Here is a 25,455-nt window from a genome sequence, read left to right on the forward strand (position 1 = left end):
GGGACAGGGAGCAGGGGGGGTTGGATGGGGCGGAGGTTCGGGGGGGCAGTCAGGGGCAGGGAGAAGGGGGGTTAGATGGGTCAGGGGTTTGGGGGGGCAGTTAGGGGACAGGCAGCAGTTGGATAGGCATGGGAGTCCCGGGGTTTGGTCAGGGGACAGGTAGAGGGTGGGGTCCTAGAGGGGAAGTTGGGGGGGGTCTCAGGAAGGGGGAAGTTGGGTACAAGGACCAGTGGGGCTTAGATAGGGGGTGGGGTCCTGGGGGGCAGTTGGGGCAGGGGTCCCGGGAGGGGGTGATCAGGGGACAGGGAGCAAGGGGGTTGGATGGGTTGGGGTTTCTGTGGGGGGCAGTCGGAGGGAGTGGATGGGGGCAGGGTGGAGCTACCCTCCCTCCCCGTGGAGTGTCCTATTTTTTGAATGTTAAAATATGGAATCCCTACTCACAGTGCAGCTCTCCATTCACAGCAGGCTACAGCATGAGGTCTCAGCTTCCTCACTCCCTCCCCCTTTCCTGTTGGTAGTGGCCAAGGGAATGCTGGGAAATGTAGTTCTTTCCCTGCTCCAGGGCTGGCTCTATAGGCAGGGAGCTAACCCAGGAACTACAGCTCCCAGGGCCCCCTGTTGGTTCTCAGCTCCCATGCGGGATCCCTGCTGCCCCTGCAAATGGGCTGCCCCAAGCACGTGCTTGCTTTACTGGTGCCTAGAGCCGCCCCTGCTCAGTGCTTCCCCATCTACCAGACAATGTTGATTTTTTTAAAACGTGAGTTGATCTAGAAGTTGGGACTCCAGTATTCTCAACATCAGACCACACCTTGTTTATTAGGTCTTTGCAGGTTACATTCTTTCATTACAAAATGGTGACTCTAGAAAAGTAAAGTAAATAGAAGAGATGATGCAAAGACTTAAACAAGTGTCACCTTGCTACTTTCAAGCACCTCTCTGCCACCCCTTCTCTCAATGGAAGACACAGGGAGTAGCAAGAGCCTCTGTGACTAAAGGTTTCTATTGTTGTCAGCAGGGATGCAGCTGTAATAGTCTAATTGTTGCTATCCAAATGCAATGCAGATGCGTGTGAAGCATTTGGACTGCTGATTGCTTTTACTCAGGACAGAGTCCTTGGCCAACTGTTAGATTCATAGCAGGAATAGAACAATCATTTCTGATCACTACAAGGCACTGTCACAAACACTAACTCTAGTTTCCTGCTTCATTTTGGAAGCCATTCCATGCAACTTTACTCATCAGCTGTTGACATTTATAGTATATATATCAGTGGGAGAGTTCAAAACTCATTTGCTATCTTTCTATTCTTGCTCCATACACTCAGCGAGACTTGTCTCCCTCCTCCCCATTCCCTGTGTTACTAAAACACTCATGCCAAATATATTCACTGTACTCCAATAAAATTTGCATCGATCATGTTAGGTGGGGCCAGGAATACTTAATCTTTGGAAAAGCCAACATACACTGAATAATGGAGACAATCAAATGCTTTCCAGCTTGGAGGCATGTAGAATTCTCTGCAAGACCTCATTAAATCCTAAATATCAAATAAATGAATCATATATGGAAACAATATGAAGAAAACCTGTTCTGTATTCTTAGACAACTTAAGTGAAACCAGACCTGGCCTTGGACTTCCTTTGTGGCCCAGGTGGAAGCTTCTTGTCCTAAGAAAGTAATGAGAGGGTACAAAGGGCTTTCTTCAGCCCTGCAACCCCTGTTCAGGATCACAACAGCCTTCCCAGTTTGAAAGCTTTCCTCCTCTTGTTATACAGCTTATGGAAAGGAAGCAGAGGTTGTTATTGCTACAGCTTTTTGATAATGTTAAGCTGTTTAGGTTGGATCCAAAGCCTGACTTTGTCGAAAGCCATATGGTGCTTAAACAATGTTGTTGCCTTGTGATTCCATGGGACGGAACATAGCCAAATTCTACAATATCTGTAAAATTACCAAAGCTGTGAATTTAATGAAGAAAGAAGAGATTAAAGAAGTTCTGGTTTTGCTGGCAAAGACACAACTGAATGTGGGAATGCTCAGGGGCGTAGGAGTCTGTCTGTAATAAGTTACAGGAACAAATTCAGGTACAGGTTTAACTGTCAACCTCAAGGAATGAGAGCACTCAAGGATATGAAGACTCCATGACCCTTACCATACACCTACAACCAATTCTGTAGGATCCTTGTTATGATAAATCACCTTTCGCATCTCCTTTCCTAGTGATCCTATAACATTTACATTTCCCATCTTTGCACTGTTGTACACCACTCTATAAACCAAGGACCAGATCTTTAGTTGGTGTAGCTCCATCAAAGTCCAGAAAGCTATGCCAGCTTGCACCAGTGAGGATCTAACCCCAGGAGTTCACCTAGGTGCCACCTTCCATCCCAAAGGTGGCTACATTTCAATGGTACTGTATGTACTTTGTCAAGAACCTTGGGATCCTTCAGGATGAATGGTGCTATATAAAGGTAAAATAATGTTATTAAATATAAAATAAAAATATGCACCAGTAGCCTGGAATCATTCCCCATAAGTGCAGATGGGGGGAAAATCAATCCAGTCTTCCTGCAAGTTAATGAGAAACATGGAAGTTATTTTCCCCTGATGTGCCCAGAATCATATATTACATTTATTGCCACATCAAGGACTTGAAAAAAAAACCCCTCTTTAAATGCATTTTAAAAATTCTCTTTTCATTTTATTCTATTCATCTTAATGGAAGGCAAAGCTGCTGGAGTGTGCAGTGCACTGCAGGAAAAGTTCTGTTCCAGAACTGGGGACTGGGTTGCCAAATGCTTGGTCTTCCATTGCTGTAGCAGCCTTAGTTTGATCGCAGGGCACAGGGACTCTTAGGCCCCGATCCTACAATGGGATCTACATGAGTGGATCCTGTCCCCAACCCTGAGTCCCACTAGTGCCAGCGTGTAGCCCAAGAAATGGCCGAGTGACATTTACACAGTGGGTATGCCCACACTGCAGCTGTGATCATGCTTCCCAGCCCAAGTAGACGGACATGCGCTAGCTCTGCTCGAACTAGTGCACTCAGTAGCGGTGTAGCCCAGCAGCAGCTCAGGGTAGCCACCCGAGTACGTACCCAGGGAGTCCGGGAGGGTTTGGGGGGGTTGTACTCACGTAGCTAGCCTGAGCTGCCACTTGTACCACCTCCAAGGCACAGTGGTCTTTTTAGTGCACTCGCTTGAGCAGAGCTAGCCCATGGCCCTATACCTGCACGGGGAAGCATGATCACAGCTGCAACAGAGATACCCTCAATAGCCAAGGCAGTGCCTCAAAGGGATATTTTCTCTCCTGCTGGCTGGGCTCAGATGCCAGCCTAGGTTCACCCCAGCTGGTGCAGGGAATTGAAAGTTGCACCCACCCCGCTTCCAGCTAGGCCAGCTGCATCTCAGGGATTTACCCACAAAAAGGTCAGGCTGTGTTTGCACCACTGCCCTCCCTGGGAGGTCATGACTGGGGCAACCAGCTTTAGTTTCTGCCATGGGTGCTATACAAACGCCACTGGCAGAACCTGCAGCCAGCATCTGCGGAGTCAGTGCAATGCCTTGGACATCTGCCCTCCTCAGCTAGTGCTTTATAGGTTCTACTGTTCACACACAAGGGCCGCTGTAAGCTCCCCTCTGGTGGTCTTTCAGCCACCAGCAGCCTTGGGCCCTGACTGATACAAGCAGACGCTCCTGGAATACAGGGATGAATGGGGCCTGCCAGGGGATTCTCAGGTGAAGATGAGATGGACTGGAGAGAAGCGGGAGTAGAAAAGCTGGCTCAGGATAACAATGTGAACGAACCTTCACTACCCTTCCTCAGCCGGCCTAAAAGAGGAAGTGGGAAGAAGCCGTACACCAATGCCTGCGGCAGGGCCGGCTCTAGGATTTTTGCCGCCCAAAGCAAAAACAATTTTGGCCGCCCCCACCCCCGTTTTTTAATTACCCCCACCTCCGGCCCCGCCTCAACTCCGCCCCTTCCCCAAATCCCCAGCCCTGCCTCCTCCCCCCAGGCTCTCAAGCCTGGGAGGGAGAGCAGCGGCGCGCGAACTGTTTTTTGCAACTGTTTCGCGCGCCGCGGCCGCTCGGGATCTCCCCCTCCCTCCCAGGTTTGAGAGCCTGGGAGGGAGGGGGAGACTCCGAGTGGCCGCGGCGCGAGTAGCGGCGCGCGAGCGGCAGCGGAGGTGAGCTAGGGCGGCCGGGGCACATTTTTAGGGGCGGCATTCTGGTGCCGGCCATGCCGCCCCTAAAAATGTGCCGCCCCAAGCACCAGCTTGTTTTGCTGGTGCCTAGAGCCGGCCCTGGCCTGCGGCACCATCTCCAGACAAGCCCAACGTCTAAACAGCTGTTAGAGAATCACAGCCAGGAGTCAGGGACTTGGGTGTGCCCACGTTTAAATAAAGAAAAAGGATATGTCTACTAGCACAACAGATGGAGGACAAGGGAGAACCATGACTGGCATCCCAACACCAGAACCCATCAAAGCAAGCATTCATATCCTTTAGAAAGTACCTGAAAAACACAAGGCAAGGTCTTCCGGTCTTTATGTGTAAAGCAGTGTAGCCCCATTGAAGTCAATGCAGCTATGCTGATTTATAGCAACTGTGGGTATGGCTCACTGTCTTTTACAAAAGATAAATTGTGCAGTCACAAATCTAACATTGCAAACAGAAATCTGGAGCGCCTCTCCCCAAATACAGAGAAATGATATTTCAAAGTGTTTGAGATTAGAAAGAAATACAAATATTCCCCCTGTAGCGTTAGGCTTCCGAGTCAAGGTGCGGAAATAAGCATTCTTTCCCAAGTAGAGCGAACATGATATTTTGAAGTTTGAGAAAGGTGATTTCCTCCGGGGTATTTGCAATCTGTCTTCTAGGTCCTGTTCTCAGATATGTCATGGTGTCAGACAGCAATAGCAGAGCAGATCCGGAATGGCGCCAATGTTTATGCTCCAGAGAGGAGCATTAGGCTTGCAAAAGAAAAAATTGGGAACATTCTTAAATCCAAGGGACCAGCTCCATCAACTATGCTAATTTACACCAGCTGAGAATCTAGCCCAATATTTGGAAATCTGGCACAGATTTCAAACAGTTCCTTTGGCTGCCATTCTAAGAAAACATGGGTAACATTTTTGAAAGCACATAAGGATACGTTTACACAGAAAAAAAAAAAAAAACCCACAGCAGCGAGTCTGAGAGCCCAGGTCAACTGATTCGGGCTCGTGCTACAAGGTTTTAAAATAGCAGTGTGGATGTTCAGGCTCATGCTAGAATCATAGAATATCAGGGTTAGAAGGGACCTCAGGAGGTCATCTAGTCCAACCCCCTGCTCAAAGCAGGACCAATCCCCAACTAAATCATCCAATTTTTTTGCCCTAGATCCCTAAATGGCCCCCTCAACCCTGGGTTTAGCAGGCCAATGCTCAAACCACTGAGCTATCCCTCCCCAATAGGTTTCAGAACCCATGCTCTGAAACCCAGAGAGGCGGGCAGAAATGACCTGTGCCTGCTGATAGTGTGTGTGGGGGGGGGGGGAGCAAAGTGAGGGCAGCAGACTTCATCAGTGTTACTGAGCATGTTCAGTCTGTGTGAGCATACTCAGTGCAAGCCAAGCAGCAACTCTGGGGGGGCGTGTGATCCCATATGCCCCCCCACACACACATCACTTCAGGGCAGAGGGTCTCAGAGTCCCAGCACCTGCCAAAGTGCCTACACTGCTATTTTTAGCCCCATAGCATGAGGCCCATATGCCCAAGTCAAGTGACCCAGGTTCTGAGACTAACTGCCGCAGGTTTGGGGTGTTTTGGGTTTTTATTGTTGTTGTTTTTTTGCTGTGTAAACATACATTCAGTGATTTAAGGAATCTAAATCCCATTTTCCAAATACACTTAGGCGCCTAAGTGTCTACATCACTTTTGAACATGGGACTTAGGTTCTTTTTGGCAGTTTTACTTCCAGTCTCCCTCATGGGTGGGTAAAAGTCTCCCCCACAACCCCTGCTGTAACACTCGAACAAGTCTTTCCCCATGTAAATCCTCCATCTCAAGAACTGATGAGGAATAGATTCTCAGAGCAACATTTTCTAACCCAAAACCGTGCCCCAAAACACAGAGGAGCGTGGAAGTGGACTAAGGCAGGTCTGTTGCTGGCAAGATGTCTCTGGAAACATACTCAGACCCGCTGTCCAAGTCCCCAGCCTCACGATACAAACAAGTGACATTCCATTGGCTGGTAACAGATTCATAGATTCCAAGGCCAGAAGGGACTAGTGTGATCAACTAGTGTAACCTCCTGTATAACACACACCATAGAACTTCCCCAAAATAATTCCTAAAGCAGATCTTTTAGAAAAAAACATCCCATCTTGATTTTTAAAAATTGCCAGTGATGAGGAATCCACCACCACCCTTGGAAAATTGTTCCGATAGTTAATTACCCTCACTGTTGAACACCACCTTAAGTTTTGCCTAGGATTGTCCATACTGGCTCATTTTCACAGACAGCTTGGTTGGGCTGCAATCTGGATTTGTGGGGGAGCTGTTCTTTTTCACCCCAAGAATTAAGGTACAGGAATTCTACAAAAACCTACTAAATGAATTCAGGTTTCTCCCCACCCACACAGTAGCCATCTGACCTGCCCAAGGACAAACACATACAGTGACTCCCTTGTAGCTCACTAGGAGTCTATTTTACAAAATAAATTTGTTGTTAACCTGCTAAGCTAATTAAAACCTGGTTGGAACATAGAATGATGCTGTCATTCTGGGTTGGTCAGTCTTTCCATTCTAAACTCCTCCCTGTGTCAAATGAACCAAAACTTGGTCATAAAAACATGACACGAGACTAAAACCTCAAAAGATAAAGCAAAATAACCTAGAGCTGAGGCCTTAATTTGAGTTGGGGGCAGGGGAAAGGTTTGGGGGGGAGATTTTGGAAGATGCAAATGAGAATCCCTTCGAAGATCTCCTGCTTGAGTCTTAACTAATTGCTCATCTGGCTTAAAATGGAGATATTTTGTTGTCTAATTTTGCATAATATGGTTGAATTGCTTTTGAGATAGCAGAACAAACAAACAAACAAAAAGAAAGAAAGAAAAATAAATGAGGTTAATATGTCAGCCACTACAGGAACAGAAAATCCGTACTCTTTTTGCATGTGAAATTCAATGGGCTAAATTCATCCATGGTATGACTCCACATCTGTGGGCAACCAAATTAACATAATGGCTCCTTGTGCTAATTGCCTCAGTGCAGCCCATCAGGCAAAAATTAGCCTAGTAAAGCATATATAATCCACATTCAAATGTATTCAGACAACCAAACAAAAAAAGTCAAAATATGTATTTATTCCATAGAGACTGGAATGACTCATCTGAACAACAACTTTTCCCATCCACAGTTAAGGAATATCTTTTTCCTTAACTATAAGAAGAAAGTCAATACAAAAAATAAAATAAATAAATAAATGTGCTTAGAGAACATGATGAGTTGAATGCAAAGCCACCAAAGCTGTCAGAAATCAGGGCTGAAATCCTAGCCCCATTGAGGTCAATGACCATACTGCCATTTACTTCAATAGGGCCAAGATTTCAGTCTAGGTCTCAAGACAGCCTGTTCTTATCCCTCGTCTGTTTTTCAACATTCCTAAGCCCTAATTTTACTCATAATGGATATCGGTGAACAGCAAATGTTGAGTCCGTACAAATGTCTTATGATTGAACTAATTTATAAAAGATTAGTTTATCCAACCAGGGAAGAGACCTAATACCATTTGATTTAAGCGATAAGTTAATGCTAAATAGTGAATTGCAAATACTAGATCACCTGAATGCTTATTACAAACAGTCATATCATCTTAAATACTAGTGACCCTACAATTTCTAACAGTGAACAACTGCATCAAATAAGTGATTGGTTTGACAACCAGCACACAGGAAAAATACCTGAATAAAAATTGTTCCCACACAAATAGTTTAACCAACTCTAAACCAAAGCCAGAAACTCATATCGGTCTCCAGATGGTTAGCCTATGTCCAGTCAAGAAAAAAAAAAAAGCATTGTGTTAAAAAACATGACGACTTAACATTTTCAGACATGACTGTTCCGGTCTACACTACATGCTAATTCATGTTAAACATTGCATTCATTAGAATGTTAGTTAATATTGTCTGGCAATGCTTTTTCCTCAGTGCAGATTCCTGTAGGAGGTTAGAAAGTTCAGAATGGAGCTGAAAATTCTACTCACTATCCAGCCACACTCTAGGTTCTGCATAATTCTCAGTCGGCCTATGTAACCCCAACAGACCCTAATTGTCAGCAGGCGGGATGGAACCTGGGACCTCTGAAGCTTAGTGCATGAGACTCTACTGCATGATCTAAAAGCCATGTGGGCCCATAATGAGACTGCTGCAGCCTTATTAACCTCCAAGTGGCCTCAGTGCCACTAGAAGGGACAGAGCACCACACCCAGGAGGCGTGTGGGTTACACCTACATCTCTGCTTCCATTTCTTCCTACTTCTACTTCCATCCCTCCTTACTCCCTTTGTATCCTTCTCCCTCTCTAGCCTTGGTGCTCTCTTCCTCCCTGCCCCTTACACCTGGCACTCTCCCTTGCCCCTCATTCCCAACGCAACCATCCTCTTGCAGTCACCTCCCTCTGTGAAACTCATTTCTCCTGCAGGCCCCGGTACCATCGTTACCCCACCTAGTAAAAGATGTTGCCATGGCTCTGTTACAATAAAAAAACAAAAAAGAAACGCGCACCTTGCAACACTCAGATTTGAGGCGTTTCAAGTGTGCAGTGTTGGACTCTACTATGTCAGCTCCATGGGGCCAGAGCCTGTGCCTGCCTGCGCGTTTTGTGCAAGGCAGAAAGCTCGAGGTTCATCATAAACATCATAATCCAGCATCCCCACCACTCCCACTGCAGCCAAAGCGTGGCCCATCCTGGGGGTGGGGGAGGGTTGCCCCTCAACAGGTTTTTGAAGCACTCGCCTTTCTTTGTGGTGGAAAAGCTTTTTTCGGCCTAGGCTTTCAATTATTTTAAAGCAGCCTCATGGACTTCCTCCTTGTGAGAAACTCAGCCCGAGGGTGGCCACCACTAATTTTAATAAGTTGATCTCTAGCAACAGAGATCCTGTTTTTCCGGGGGGGGGGGGGAAGAGAGGAAGAAGGAGTTACTACATAACCAAGGCTTTTCCTAGAAGAAACAGAAGATAAGTGGAGTCTGCAGATAGGGTTGCCAACTTTCTAATAGCACAAAACTGAACACCCTTATCCCAGCCCCTGCCCTGAGGCCCTGCCCTGCTCCTTCTCTGAGGCCCCCGTCCCCTGCTCACTCCATCTCCCCGCCTCCATCATTAGCTCTCGCACACCCTCTCACTCACTCATTTTCACTGGGCTGGAGCAGGGGATGAGGGCTCCAGCCGCGGGTGCAGGCGTGGGCTCCGGGCTGGGGCCGAGAGGTACAGAGTGTGTGTGGGGGTGAGGGCTCCGGTTGGGGGTGCAGGCTCTGGAGTGGGGCCAGGGATGAGGAGTTAGTGATGCAGGAGGGAACTCTGGGTTGGGACCGATGAGTTCGGAGTGTGGGAGGGGGCTCAGAGCTCAGGGGGTTAGGGCGTGGGAGGGGGTGAGGGGTGCAGGCTCCAGGTGGCTTACCTCAGGCGGCTCCCAGGAAGCAGTGACATGTCCCTGTGGCTCCACACACTGCCCCTGCCCGCAGGTGCCACTCCCACAGCTCCCATTGGCCCCAGTTCCCAGTCAATGGGAGCTGCAGAGCTGGTGCTCGGGGCAGGGGCAGTGCACGGAGCCCCCGTAGCCATCCCTACACCTAGGAGCCAGAGGGACATGCCGGCCACTTCCCAGGAGCTGCACAGAGCCAGGTAGGGAGCCTGCCAGCCCCGTGCCAACTGGACTTTTAACGGCCTGGTGAGCGGTGCTGACCAGAGCCGCCAGGATCCCTTTTCTACCGGGTTTTCTGGTAAAAAACCAGACACCTGACAACCCTATCTGCAGGGCCTGTCTGTAAGGGATGTTTGTAGAGTCACACACTGGCTTGCCATGCACTAAAGTGCTGTGTGGCCACTGCTGCAGTGCACTAAAAGTGTAATGGTGTACTTTGATGTACCCTTCCTGGAGTGCGCTTAGATTAACACCATGGCTTGCCACACACTAATGTCCCGTGTAGACAAGCCCTTACATTGTTAGCAATATCTTGAGTCCAACCAGATCTGGAATGTGTTGTTCTAGGCACTGTACAAACATATAGTAAATGGCACATTATAATGCTCACATAATAGAATCATAGAATATCAGGGTTGGAAGGGACCTCAGGAGATCATCTAGTCCAACCCCCTGCTCAAAGCAGGACCAATTCCCAACTAAATCATCCCAGCCAGGGCTTTGTCAAGCCTGACCTTAAAAACCTCTAAGGAAGGAGATTCCACCACCTCCCTAGGTAACCCATTCCAGTGCTTCACCATCCTCCTAGTGAAAAAGGTTTTCCTAATATCCAACCTAAACCTCCCCAACTGCAATTTGAGACCATTACTCCTTGTTCTGTCATCAGGTACCACTGAGAACAGTCTAGATCCATCCTCTTTGGAACCCCCTTTCAGGTAGTTGAAAGCAGCTATCAAATCCCCCCTCATTCTTCTCTTCTGCAGACTAAACAATCCCAGTTCCCTCAGCCTCTCCTCATAAGTCATGTGCTCCAGCCCCCTAATCATTTTTGTTGCCCTCCGCTGGACTCTTTCCAATTTTTCCACATCCTTCTTGGAGTGTGGGGCCCAAAACTGGACACAGTACTCCAGAGGAGGCCTCACCAATGTCGAATAGAGGGGAACGATCACGTCCCTTGATCTGCTGGCAATGCCCCTACTTATACAGCCCAGAATGCCGTTAGCCTTCTTGGCAACAAGGGCACACTGTTGACTCATATCCAGCTTCTCGTCCACTGTAACCCCTAGGTCCTTTTCTGCAGAACTGCTGCCTAGCCATTCAGTCCCTAGTCTGTAACAGTGCATGGGATTCTTCCGTCCCAAGTGCAGGACTCTGCACTTGTCCTTGTTGAACCTCATCAGGTTTCTTTTGGCCCAATCCTCTAATTTGTCTAGGTCCCTCTGTATCCTGTCCCTACCCTCCAGCGTATCTACCCCTCCTCCCAGTTTAGTGTCATCTGCAAACTTGCTGAGAGTGCAGTCCACGCCATCCTCCAGATCATTAATGAAGATATTGAACAAAACAGGGCCCAGGACCGACCCCTGGGGCACTCCACTTGAAACCGGCTGCCAACTAGACATGGAGCCGTTGATCACTACCCGTTGAGCCCGACGATCTAGCCAGCTTTCTATCCACCTGATAGTCCAATCATCCAGCCCATACTTCTTTAACTTGATGGCAAGAATACTGTGGGAGACCATATCAAAAGCTTTGCTAAAGTCAAGGAATAACACATCCACTGCTTTCCCCTCATCCACAGACCCAGTTATCTCCTCATAGAAGGCAATTAGGTTAGTCAGGCATGACTTGCCCTTGGTGAATCCATGCTGACTGTTCCTGATCACTTTCCTCTCCTCTAAGTGCTTCAGAATTGATTCCTTGAGGACCTGCTCCATGATTTTTCCAGGGACTGAGGTGAGGCTGACTGGCCTGTAGTTCCCCAGATCCTCCTTCTTCCCTTTTTTAAAGATGGGCACTACATTAGCCTTTTTCCAGTCATCCGGGACCTCCCCTGATCGCCATGAGTTTTCAAAGATAATGGCCAATGGCTCTGCAATCACATCCGCCAACTCTTTTAGCACCTTCGGATGCAGCGCATCCGGCACCATGGACTTGTGCTCGTCCAGTTTTTCTAAATAGTCCCGAACCACTTCTTTCTCCACAGAGGGCTGGTCACCTTCTCCCCATACTGTGTTACCCAGTGCAGCAGTCTGGGAGCTGACCTTGTTAGTGAAGACAGAGGCAAAAAAATCATTGAGTACATTAGCTTTTTCCACATCCTCTGTTACTAGGTTGCCTCCCTCATTCAGTAAGGGCCCCACACTTTCCTTGACTTTCTTCTTGTTGCTAACATACCTGAAGAAACCCTTCTTGTTACTCTTAACATCTCTTGCTAGCTGCAACTCCAAGTGTGATTTGGCCTTCCTGATTTCACTCCTGCATGCCTGAGCAATATTTTTATACTCCTCCCTGGTCATTTGCCCAATCTTCCACTTCTTGTAAGCTTCTATGATTCTATGAAAGACACAACATTTCAGGTTCCTGTGGACATCCCAAAGCACCGGAGCTCCATTTTCCCAGCTGCAATCCACAACGTCATCCTGACACATTACATATAAATCCTTTCCTTCCATCTCTCAGTTCTATACGGTGATTCTCATCTCCCATGTGTACACAGTGCAGGGTGTGTGGGGCATGCTGCAATGTATTGAGGATGGAATGTACTCCTTCAGCACTTTTAAACACTGTAGCTTTATTAAGAGTGCCTGAAAATGTATTTGCCATTCCAGACTGCAGACAGATGTGCTTTAATACAACATCCTGATGTTTTCCCTTCCCTCCTCATGACCCCTGGATGTCCAGGGAGGGCTCTCACTTTTCCTCATGCTGCCAGCTCCCGGAGAAACTCCCCCCACCCCGCAACCTCTCAGCACTAGATACCTGAAATCAGGCTGGTATTAGACTAGCATGGCTTTTTGACATCTCTTGCTCCACTGACAAGTTTTATACCATTAATTCTTCCCCGTCTCCCCAAATAAGCTCCACTGAAAGCCAACCCCAAGAGAACGCTCAGTGCCAGAGATGTATTGCAGCAAGTCCCACCGCAGCCAGCCGCTCTGAAGCAGCTGAAGTCCCAAACCTCACTCAAAGGACTGGGAGGGGTTCCTTCTGAATGAGTCTCCCCAATCCTGTAATGCTTCCATAGGTAGCTACGGGCCATAAAGATGGCTTTAAAAGGCACATTTATCCCTCCCTACCAGGGCCGGCTCTGGCTTTTTTGCCGCCCCAGGCAAAAAAGCCTCCCGCTGCCCGCCCCCCGCGGGGAGCGTGACAGGGGAGGGCGCCGAGCCCGGCCGCGGCACGCTATCCCCAACCGGCCGGAGCACCAGGGGAAGGGTGGCGAGCCCGCCGCGGCCCCGCTCTCCCCGACCGGCCGGAGCGCCGGGAGGAGGGCGGAGAGCCCGGCCGGGGCTCCGCTCTCCCCGGCGGCCGGAGCACCGGGAGGAGGGTGGAGAGCCCGGCCGGGGCTCCGCTCTCCCCGGCGGCCGGAGCGCCGGGGGGAGGGTGGCGAGCCCGCCGCGGCTCCGCTGGCGGCCGGAGCGCCGGGAGGAGGGCGGAGAGCCCGGCCGGGGCCCCGCTCTCCCCGACCGGCCGGAGCGCCGGGGGGGAGGGCGGCGAGCCCAGCCGGGGCCCCGCTCTCCCGACCGGCCAGAGCGCCGGGGGGAGGGCGGCGAGCCCAGCCGGGGCCCCGCTCTCCCCGGCCAGAGCGCCGGGGGAGGGCAGCGAGCCCGCCGGGGCTCCGCTCTCGGGCCGGAGCGCCGCGCCGCCCCCCCTCCAGGTGCCGCCCCAAGCACATGCTTGGTGGGCTGGTGCCTGGAGCCGGCCCTGCTCCCTACCATCCACCCATGCTTACCAAGTTCAAATTTCCTAATATCACCACATGCAGTTACATTTCTGGAAAAGGATTTTGTCCTTTTCCAAGTTGGAAAGTGAACGTGGAGTGTATCATCTAGACTGTTACCTACTGTATCATGTGTCAGACTACATGGGGACAGGAGCGGCACCAGGGTTTTTGCCGCCGTAGGCGGCAGCGCTCCTCCTCTGAGCATTCAGTGGGCCTTGGGTCTTTGGCAGCGGGGGTCCTTCCGCTCCGTGTCTTCGGGGCACTTCGGCGGCGGGTCCCAGAGCGAGTGAAGGACCCGCCGCCGAATTTCCGCCAAATATCCGTAGCGGAAGGACCCCCCGCTGCTGAATTTCTGCCGAGGGCGGCAAAATGCTGCCCCCCAATTCCTGCCGCCCTAGGCGACCGCCTAGGGTCGCCTAGTGGAAGCGCCGGCCCTGCCTGGGGAATGTCTGTTCTAAACCTCTTTTGAGCTAATATCAAGTAGTAGACAACTAACTGATCGTTAGAAACTAACTGAAGGTTAGAAACTAGAGGAAGGTGGCAAGGGGGGGGTATCATCTTGCATAAAAGGTGTAAGTTGAGGGCGAGACACCACACATAGGTTGTCCAAAGTCAACGGTGCCCTAGTCTTGTAACTAGCTCCACACGGGCAAGACCCCTGTGTGGAGCAGAGCTGTGCAGCTGACTGAATTCATCCCCCTCCCCATTTTTTGGTTTGCCCAGTAAACTGGAAAAAAAAAACACGTCATTTAGGATCAACCAAAAGCAAAGGGGTTTGGTTTTTCTTGGCAAAACAAAAACAAAAATCACTGGGGAAAAAAAATAGTGTTGGGTCAAACATTTAATTCAATTTCAAGCATTTTAATCACTTTATTAAATGCAAAGGAAATTTGGAAGTGCCATTCATAGAACTGGAGGTAGATCATTCTTTACTGTTGGTTTATTGCTGCTGCCCTTCATTTCGCCAGGATAACACTAAGATATGATCAGTTTATAATGCAAACTCTTAATTCAGGATCTGACTGCAATACCCTTACTTGTGCTGAGTAATACTTTACTCCTTGAGTAGTCCCATTAAGATCAATGGGAATTCTCAGGTGGTAAGGTACTAACTATTCATCTTAAATAAGGATATTGCAATCTGGCCCTAGAAGAGCCAATGCTGACCTTGGAAATGTAGTCATCTCATTATACATCTCATACAGAATAGTATTAGTATGTCAACGTTATAGCTGACTTTATGCGATATTGCATGCAATGATATCCCCAGCCACCCGGTGCTCAGACGACAAATATTGAAATAAGCACCTCAGAACAGCCCGATTCAATCGAGGTGACATACATTCCAGTGTGGAAGATCCATAGACGATCCTTACACCATTTAAACTTGATCCAGCTCCCATTTAAGTCAACAGAAGTCTTTCCATTAGCTTCTCTGGAGCTAGGTGAGGACCAAGGTGAATTTCATCCTAAAGGACTGTTTTATTAAACTAAGGGAATTGTCTTCTCCCTAAGCCCTCTTAACTGGAGTCATGCACAAATTCAGGGTCAGAATCAGGCCCTTCCATTTTTAAAGTTTCCCTAACTTTCCACTGTATAACATCAATTTTTGACAAGAAACGTTTCTATTGCCAATGGCAACAGCTTTAAATGATCAGCGGGGCTGTCCCAAGCCTGATAAGGATCCACTCTTATTCGGAAAAATTGTTGATTTTACACCCCCTCTTTCTTAGTTTCTAAATTGGGAGCTTCATAAATCTTGTGACACTGAGTTTTTGGTTAACAGCCTATTTTGGAACAGTGGTGACAGCTGACACTAGTGCAGAAGCCAAAAGGGAAACCTAGACATGTCTGCCAAAGGAGAATGGATGTTAAAATATATATATATATCCAGCCATAACAACTATGGAAACAAAAATAGCAAATACATTTTTATTATGAAAATAATTCATAATTAGTGTTGTTCTGGATATCTCCAAGGAGGACCAACTTAAGCAATAATTCAGGGCTCTGAGAACACACAGAGAATGCTTTGGCTGCAGCAGATCAGAAGGGTGATGAGTCACAAGAGGAACAGTTCCTAACGAAATGGTCCACAGGATGAAAAAAAGTGTTTGAAAGCTACTGTTCCATTAACGTCTCTGCTCTGTGTAACCAGTTAGAGTATGATTACTTCTTGTGCCATGCTAAGCTTCTTTCCACATGTCCCACAATGGGGCTATGAAGATGTTTGGAAAGGATTTGTACAAGACTCAAATTCTCCTAAACCACCATCGGTAACTGGGGGATTTAAATCAGATGTAAACTCCCAGATCATTTCTTCACACAATGCACTGTCAACCTGTGGAACTCATTGCCAAGGAACATTGTGAAGGCCAAAAGTATAACTGGGTTAAAAAAAAAAAAAAAAAGAAGGGAGATACATTCATGGAAGATGGCGAATAGGTCTACCAATGGCTAAGATGGTCAGGGATGCAACCTTATGCTCTGGCTGTCCCTAAATCTCCAACTGCCAGAAGCTAGGACTGGATGACAGTGGATGGATCACTCGATAATTGACCTGTTCATTCCCTCTGAAGCGCGTAAAACCGACCACTGTCGGAAGACAGGACATTGGGCTAGATGGATCATTGGTCTGACCCAATACGGTCATTCTTATGTTCTTATCATGAATACTTTTGATGGTGGTGTAAAGGGGGATGGGGTAGGGGGAAACTTGAATTAAACCAGTCACAATCACGTCTTCATATCTCAATGGGAAGCTTCTGATATCCTTTCCGTGCAGTTTATCCAGCAAAGTATTTAGTTGCCTGGCATGGACGTAAAGATCTTAACTATCATGCTATATGTAAACGGTGTTTGTGAGCATATAGTGAGGATTAGCGAACAGCTGATCTTTAACACAGATAATGTAATGCGTGTGGCATGTTTACAAGAAAGAAACCACTAAAATCTGTGGCATGCTCAGAAAAAGGTCAGTCAGTCCTAGAACAGTGCAGAGATAGCTTTCCAGTTTCAGTCTGGGTGTGTAGGAACGAAAAGCTCCCTTTCTCTCCCTGTGCCAAAGGCAGAATGAAATGCTATACAAGTGACTGCCTCAAACACAGTGATAATATTGAATACCCTCTGGCAGCACATTGCAGAGGCTTTCAACTCCAAACCAAGCACTACAACGCTGCTGCTTTACTTGTGAAATTATTTATCATGGTTTGGTTATAGAGTCTTTTATCGGCATCATATTGGCTAATAGCGGCCTGGAGTTCTTGTGTTCCCGGACTTGACAGATTCCACATTTATGAGGTTGGAAGCTTGACTCCTGGAAGAAATTTGCAGACTGGAGCCAAGCTGTCTGGCTGACCTATATTTATGCAATAAGACATGACTGGGGGAGCATGTCATGCTGGGACGTCACTGTGCCTTGTGTACCCTGGTAGGCATGAGGCTGGAGGCAAAGTGTCGGTGGAGTCACAGCATGACTCTGTCACATGGTGCTGGGATTGCGACGCAGGCTACACAAATCTAAGTTTTTTAGATATGAAAAGTTGAAAAACATTGTTTTTTTTCTATAGGAAACAAACAAACAAACAATATATTCTTGTGCCAGGTAGTACCACCATGTATACTGAGAGCAACAGAACTATTCTAAAAATACACGAGTTTTTCTAGCCTAGATACATTTGCTCTGGGCAGCAACCACCAACTTGTAGAGCTAGAAGCATCGAGGAGCTCCTAGACAAGCCTCATGAGAGTGGGGTGGGACTAACCAATAAGTATTTGTTCTGATGATATACCTCCTCTCAGTTATGATTTATTGATTGAGCATATGGTCACATAGTAGCTTGCTGGAGGAGCTGCGTGGTGGATCTTTCTCCAGAACCTGTTTGAACTTGCTCTCTACATCTTAAGAGAAGTTTCCCCTCTTTCCCTTGATTCTGCTGTTGAACAGATCTCTGATCTCTCTCTAAAGGAGGGTTATTAACCTAAGGTTTTTCCTAGCTCTCCTATTTGTACCCTGGACAGTTGAACCTTGAAATCTGCTGGGGGCAGTACACTGAGTCAACAAGATGGCTGTCAGTAGCGTCAATAGGAGCAACACACCGTGCTCTCACTCAGATTCTTACACTTGTTCTCTTTGGTGGTAGTTTTCCTTAATGTAAGATAAAGTTATCCAGGCTAAAAGTACATGGTTTGCTCATGGTACATGGAAAAATACATAGTTAGAAAATGTGAAACACCAGAGGATGCCTGTGTTCTGATTGGACAATAGCCTTTGTAAGCTGAGATGAGTTAATGGTTTTGGTGAGATCGTGACATAAAATAAAGGTATTCAATATACTGCTATGGCTGTTGGCCAATCAGCATGCTGGAATTTCTAGTCTTGTGCTGCAATAACCTGGGCGATTAATATCCATTAGATATAAAAAGACAAGCATGAATAAGGCCAGATAATGCATTGTTGTTAGGCTTGTTTTTTTTTTAAAGCGTGGAACAGAGAAGTAGCAGCAAAGACAGTTTTCTAAAATCAAAATGAAATTTAACAGAGGGATAGATGAAAAAGGTTTAGTTGCAGAAAGCGCTTGCCAATTGTTGAAAGTCTTAGCTTGCAGGCACCAGTTAAGTGCTAAACATATTAAGATAATCTCTTATTTCAAACTAAATCTTTAAAAGAAAAACCAAGAGTCTGAATCACTTTGGGGGTGGGGGGAGATTTCTAGGCAGCAGCTGGCAGAGACTAGATTTCCTCAACATTGAAACAGCAACAAACAGGCTCCCAGTATAGAAATGCCCAGCCCAGCCCATCTGATATGCTTTGTTTTACACAAACCTCTTTTCCACCTTCCTACGTTGCTCTGTCGCCTGTCCCCATTCTCGCACGCACGCACACACACACACATACACACACACACAGAGCTCTATGTAAGCAGGTAATCGCCACAGCAGCTCACTGCTTTAATGCGTTGGCCTTATTCTTTGCTAAATCCACAGCTAATGCCCTACTTTTATCATCAATATGAACATAGAACACACCTTTCTCTGCCTTTCTTACAACCCAGATGGCCAGAATGTGAAATCACAGCACACGTAAATAATAAAGAAAAAAAAATCTTGGAAATCAAGATATCGGAAGTGAATTTACATTATTCACGTTCCAACAAAAATACATAAATAAGTTCCACATCTGTCAGTCAAACAGTGACTTCATTCAATAGCACAGCACCTGGGCATGCCTCCCTTCCACTGAAAGGAAACAAGGTATTTCACGCTAATTCTCAAGCTTTCTGTCAGCTCAATAGTGTATGAGATCACTCAGATAACTTTATCCTTCCCATAGGACTTTGCCTTCATTGGAAGACTTTCAAACAAGGTGCAATGGCCTTCGCTTGACATGGGGGGAGACAGCAGGTTTACTAAGCAGTCAGTGTGTTTGCCTGGTACACACCTTTACTAGCTAAGTCTGGACTCCCAGCCAATAGGCCACTGGACAGGAATGCAGGAGTGGCCAGTGTTACCTCTTCTGTGCAGATGAATGTTTGTGCCTTCCCAGGAGAAAAGGTCAGAGTCCACAGTTCATTGTGCATCTAGATAGACTGTACTAAAGGGACTGGAGGGGGGTTCATAGTGTCTGGAAATTAGATGTCTAGGATTGTGATGGAGTGTGCTGCCCACACTGGCCCCGCAAGAGCTGAACTGGGCCAGGTGGGCCCAATCAGCAGATTAGGCTGAAAACAGGGGGAGCTTTAGGCTGAAGCCAGCTAATTAAAGAAGATGCTCACTTGTGCAGGAACAGGCACAAGTAGGGTTATATAAAACCCTATATAAGTAGGGTTACCATATTTCAAGTTCCCAAGGGAAGGACACTGCCAGGCAGAGGGGGAAGGGGTATACCGTTTCTTTCTACTTTGAATATCTAACATTTATAAACAAGTGTAATGGTCTAAAAAAATAAATGTAAATGTATCTTTTTACATGCAGTCAGTCCTGTCTTACTGTGCTTCTTCCTGTTGTGCCCATGCATATTTCTCTGTAGAGAGTGTATCTTTCTCAGCAGTGATTGATTGCTCATTAAGGAGCTCTGAAAATCTTTGCAAGATGCATGCCCTAAGTTGTACTGTACAAGCAGGATCCCTTCCAGCTACTCAACAGTCAATGCCATACCACCCTTACTTCTGCACTGCTGCTGGCAGCAGCGCTGCCTTCAGAGCTGGACAGCGAGCCAGCAGCCACTGCTCTCTGGCCACCCAGCTCTGAAGGCAGCGCCACCACCACCAGCAGCGCAGAAGTAAGAGTGGAAACCAGTAAAAACGCATGCTGCTGTTAGGGCACACCGGAAATTGCAGTTCTACCAGAATCAATGCTAGAAAAAGAACGAGCAAGGAAAAAATCACGGACATTTATTCATATTTCAAAAACTGACCCAAATGGAGATCAGAGGACCAAAAGAGAGGTCATGTCCAGGAAAACCCGGATGTACGGTAACCCTATATATAAGACAGGAAGATGGCAACAGAAGGGGCTGCTGGGAAAGGCTCCAGTTGCTCCTTGGGAAGAGGGAGGAGTGTTTTGGGGACGGCAGAGACAAGTTGCCTAAAGTTACTTTCTGGGAGGAGGGAGTGAAGAGACTGGCAAACTCTAAGGAGTGGGGAAGGCCATGAGGTATGGAAGAGCCTGAGGGAAATGCAGCAAGGTGCAGGGAATGAACCTTGACTGCTGACTAGAGTGTCCCTGAGCTGGAAGCTGGGGTAGAGGATGGGCCTGGCTTCCCCTGCCAGCTGCTGCAGGAGTGGCACCGTGAGGCAGTGAAGCAGAAGACTGCCTGATGCTGCTGGCGAGCAGGAACCTTGATCCACTCCCACCACGGAAGGGGAAACCACAATAGTGACCTGGCTGGAAGGCTGCATCACAAAGAGGACAGCTGTGGCTCCTGTGAGCAAGAGAGAAGCTACAGAGGAGAAACTAATTCCAGCTGGAAGGGGTGTTGGCTTGACCAAGCTAATCCCCCAGTACTACCAGGAGGTGGCACCATCCAGTGGTAAGCAGAGCAACCCCTCACAAGGATGATATGTCTTATTTATTATGTTTATAGTTGTCACTTGTAGGAGTCCCAGTTATGGGCCAGGCACTGTTTGTGCTAGGCGCTGTACAAACACATAACAAAAAGACAATACCCATCTCAAAGAACTTACAATCTATTATTTATCTTACTGAAGTATAAAACAAGAGACAATAGATGGACACTGATAGACACAGGGGTGGGCATACAAGGAAACAACGAGACAATATTGTCAATGATCAGCAGTGGTTTGAGCACATCAACAGCCTAACCAGAGTCAAGTTTTTGTTTGGTTGGTTGGTTTTTCAGTAGGCATCACAGCAATGGAAAGTTTTGAAGGAGGACAATGAATTAGTTGTGTGTGTTTTGGAAGCCCCTCCCAAGCATGAAGGGCAGCATGGAGAGAATACAAAGGAGCGTGTTTCAAAAGGTAACAAATGGGAGATGGATAGTCAACTAACTGCAGATTGTAACCTATTTGGGGCAGGACCTGTCTTTTCATTATGTATGCATAGCACACTGGGACCCTGAACAGGGCCTCTAAGCACTCCTACACCACCACTAAACTCCCACCTAACTGAAATAGTGTATCATCTCATTTTTTTATTGTCAGGAAGTAAAACCTTCACACAACACCCACTTCAGAAGATGTGACCAGCGCTCTTCAGAAAATCTTTCTAGCGTGTGGTTAGCTATTGCATTTGATATTCTACATTAGAGAACACCTACCAAATCACATTCTCCGGGGTCACAGATATACCCGAGATTACCTTACTAGTATCATATTTTCATGAATAAGTTTATAAAACCTTGGCATCACTACCCATTTCACTATGTCAGCCTGTGTGTGTGTGGATCTAGGCATTAGTGCAGCATGTTTGCTAACTTTCCAGGGAACGTTTACTTCTGATTCTCATGGTCTTAAGTTCAGGCTCTCTTTTCACTGGAGACAGCACTAGAATGAAGATAAGAAGCAGTTTACACTTGTTCTATAAAAATCCTTTTGGGGGGAAAAAATGGATAGCCCCTCTCTTTGTAGGATTAAACCTTTAATAATTGAATAACCTTCTTAAGGAGGCTATCGCCTACACTCTCCTTGATCTGCTCTCTCCTCCCCATAATGACGGATATATTAGCAGTTATGCTGCCGTGTCAGCCTGTGAGCTACAGAAATAAACCGGGGGTGCCGGGGGGGGGGGGGAGAGTAAGATTCTGCAGCGAGAGATAAAAGCAAAAGGTAATGGCCCCAACTTATCTCAGACTTACCCCACAGAACTCCATTAACATACTCCCAATTCATACTGGCGACAGTGACTGGAGAGGCAAATCTAATTCCTTTACACCATTGTGGCCTTAAAGTGTGACTAAGTTATATCTACACCATCTTTAAGGCTCTTTTACACTGCCAGAAAAATCTTAAAGAGGCCTTGATTGTCAACAAGAATAAGGGCTCCAATGTCTCCTCCAGTCATAAGGGGAACCTAGGTTGTTTTCCCCACCTGCTGACGCAGGCCTCGCTTCCTTCCACCATTAATTTTGGTTTTATATTTGCAGGATGTGTTTTTAATTAATACCAATCCTCCTTTGTGTGTGTGTTTCAACACCTGGGAATTACTCTCTGCCAGCAGGATCATAGATTGCTGTAGAGAAAGGAGTTTTGTATCTTTAAACAATCTGGGAGCCTTCAAAAGTATTTACCAACACCGGCTAAAATGAGACAAAAGGTTCTATAATTAATCTGGAAAGTTATGGTTTTGCTACACCACTGGGTACTGTGAATCATAGAATATCAGGGTTGGAAAGGACCTCAGGAGATATCTAGTCCAACCCCCTGCTCAAAGGGGGACCAATCCCCAACTAAATCCCCAAATGGCCCCTCTAGGATTGAACTCACGATCCTAGGTTTAGCAGGCCAATGCTCAAACCACTGAGCTATCCCTCCCCTAGAGAGTTTTGGGCTAGCAAATTGAGAACTAGACTGGAAGTCAGAATTGCTGGCGGCTTCTCCTGACTCAGCCTGTGAACTTGAGCAAATTGCTTAGCTTTTCTGTGCCTCCATTTCACCAGTGAAATTGGGGCTGAGAATACAGATGCACCTCTATAAAAATATATGGGCAGGTTCTCATTTTGACGTGAGCTTGCCTCATGACTCTGGATTACAACACATGGACACATCAGCTGGGTATATGACTATGGCCTCTTTAAATATTTTCATTTGTATCATGGGTAACCTTCAAAGGTCCCACTCCAGATCAGGAGCCCACTGCACAAACACAGAGGAAGACATGGTCCCAGCCCCAGGGCCGGCTCTAGGCACCAGCAAAACAAGCTGGTGCTTGGAGCGGCACATTTTTAGGGGCGGCATGGCCGGCGCCAGAATGCCGCCCCTAAAAATGTGCCCCGGCCGCCCTAGCTCACCTCCGCTGCTGCTGCCGCTCGCGCACCACGGCACGCGAAACAGCTGGTTCGTGCGCCGCTGCTCGCCCTCCCTCCCAGGCTCTCAAACCCGGGAGGGAGGGGGAGACTCCGAGTGGCCGCGGCACGGGCGCCGCTTCTCCCCCTCCCTCCCTCCCAGGCTTGAGAGCCTGGGGGGAGGAGGCAGGGCTGGGGATTTGGGGAAGGGGCGGAGTTGAGGCGGGGCCGGGGCTGGGGTAATTAAAAAACGGGGGGGGGGGGGCAAAATTGTTTTTGCTTTGGGCGGCAAAAATCCTAGAGCCGGCCCTGCCCAGCCCTAGAGCTTACAGTCTCATTTCTTAAGACTGTCCTTTGACTATTAGCAAGGGAGAAAGACAGTCCAGGTTCCCCCTCCCCTCCACCCACTACCAGAAGTCAATACACATGAAGACTGGAATGAGTTTACAAGACTGTCCTTTGCAACAACATGGGGCCCCCTGTGGGAGTCTATGGCAGCTGGCCTGCTAGTGAAGAATTAGCAGGGAAGGATACAATGCTGTGGATGCAAAAACAGCCTTTTAATCTGAATGCTTTATGAAACAATAGCATGGGAGAACTAGGGGCCTCCTAGAAGCTTAGCATTCGATCAGGGCATGCAATCCATCAGAGACACCTTGAGAGGGCTGGGAGGGCCCCATTTACTACCACATAACATCAAAAGCACTGAACACATCCCTTCCCTCATACTTTCCTCACCCACAGAGGGCATTTCTGGTTCCCTTTCACATCAATGAGATGGTTAAGGGACTAGCCAAAATATCATAACATGCTCTGGAAAGCCTACTGTATTAGATCCACAGAGATACCAAAGTCTTGAATCTAGAATGATTGGCTCCTTAGAAACCCTGTCAGCCCACCCTCGCTTTTGGCTCTGCATTTTGTGCAGCAGCAACACAGCTGAAGCTCCAAATACCGTGCAACCTAGCAGGGGCACTAGTAGCAGCTCAGCCCTCACGTGTGGCACTATCATCAAAGCGACCCAGGACAACACTGACTTAAAGGAAATACAAAACCACCAAACAAACAGCCGGCTTTTAGTACCTTTAGCATCTGCTCCCCAGCATTTCCACGCATCTCTCTGCAGCTGCAGCACAGGGTACTAGTACTTAATTGAGCCCCAGGCTGAGTCCTTTCCCCCAATCAGTAACCCTAATTAAGTTCACAAGCCTACCTATAGCTTCATGGATGGGAAACAAGCAGGATGAGGAGGGAATTAATTCCCTGTATGCTGGTTTAGTTGTAGGTCTCTGCTCCCCCTATAGGGGAAGCTATGTAGGACTGTCTGGTCTGGCTAGGAACAGCTGTGTGGAAAGCTGAGTCGGGACTCCTCCGGCATGGGAGAAAGGCCAATATCAGTGAGAGCCTCTGGCACAGAGTGGGGCCCTATTTCTGCCCCCATCCATAGCTGCTACATTCTGTGCAGCTCCCTGTGTGATGTTATGCAAAATAGTTAATGTGCTCCCATTACGTAGGTGCAAAAAAATTGCACATGGAGTTTGTAGTCAGCACAGCCTCACTCAGGCAGCGGCTGGTGTAGGAACGGAAGCTGCACAGAAAGTGGCAGGGGTGCTGAGATAAGTGGGTCCTGGAAGGTATCTTGTGGGGGGCAGGTTTCTGGGTTGTGGCTGGGTAGGGAGAGGGTCAAGATTGAGGGGAAAGATGTGGCCAGTATTGAGCCCCCCTCCTCTTCTGTCCCTCCCACTGCTGACACCACTGCTGGCAACTCTTGTCTACTGGGACCCAGCAGGGGGCGCAGTGAGAAGGGCGGCAAAGTGGCTGCCGAGCTGCCAGCATAGCATAAGTGCCACAGCAGCCCCCTGGTGGCCAGGAAGACCCACCGCAGGTCTCCATTCATGTAGGGCAGCTGATGGGGTGAATGAGTGTCACATGAAATGCTGGAGACCCCTTTTTCCCTTTCAGACTTCCTCACGCTTGACTCTGGTTCTGTCCCCCACTAGTTGCTATGGGCTGCAGTTCTCCTCCAATAACCTTCTGTCTGGAAGCTGGACCTGGCTCAAAATGCTTATTTTTCAGAATTTTACGACACTGGAATGTCTCCCCTCTCGAATGATGATCAGCAAATGCTGCTTCTGAATGGGAGAGTGCAGCAGGGGGCAGAGGTGGCTTGGCAGCCTCAGGACAAAAACCTTGGCTGAAAATTATAACACAATGAATTTGGGGGGGGGGGACAATCGAAGGGAGAAATGGAACAGCATAAGACAGGCGAAAGGAGTGGGAAAGGAAGAGATGAGAAGGGGAATAAAAGGTTTGGGGCAGATGAGAAAAGAAAACAGAACTTAGAGAAAGAGAAACTACATCTATTAAGAG

This window comes from Terrapene carolina, unplaced genomic scaffold, assembly GCF_002925995.2.
Source record: "Terrapene carolina triunguis isolate 2854851 unplaced genomic scaffold, T_m_triunguis-2.0 Scaffold189, whole genome shotgun sequence".
NCBI lineage: Eukaryota > Metazoa > Chordata > Testudines > Emydidae > Terrapene > Terrapene triunguis.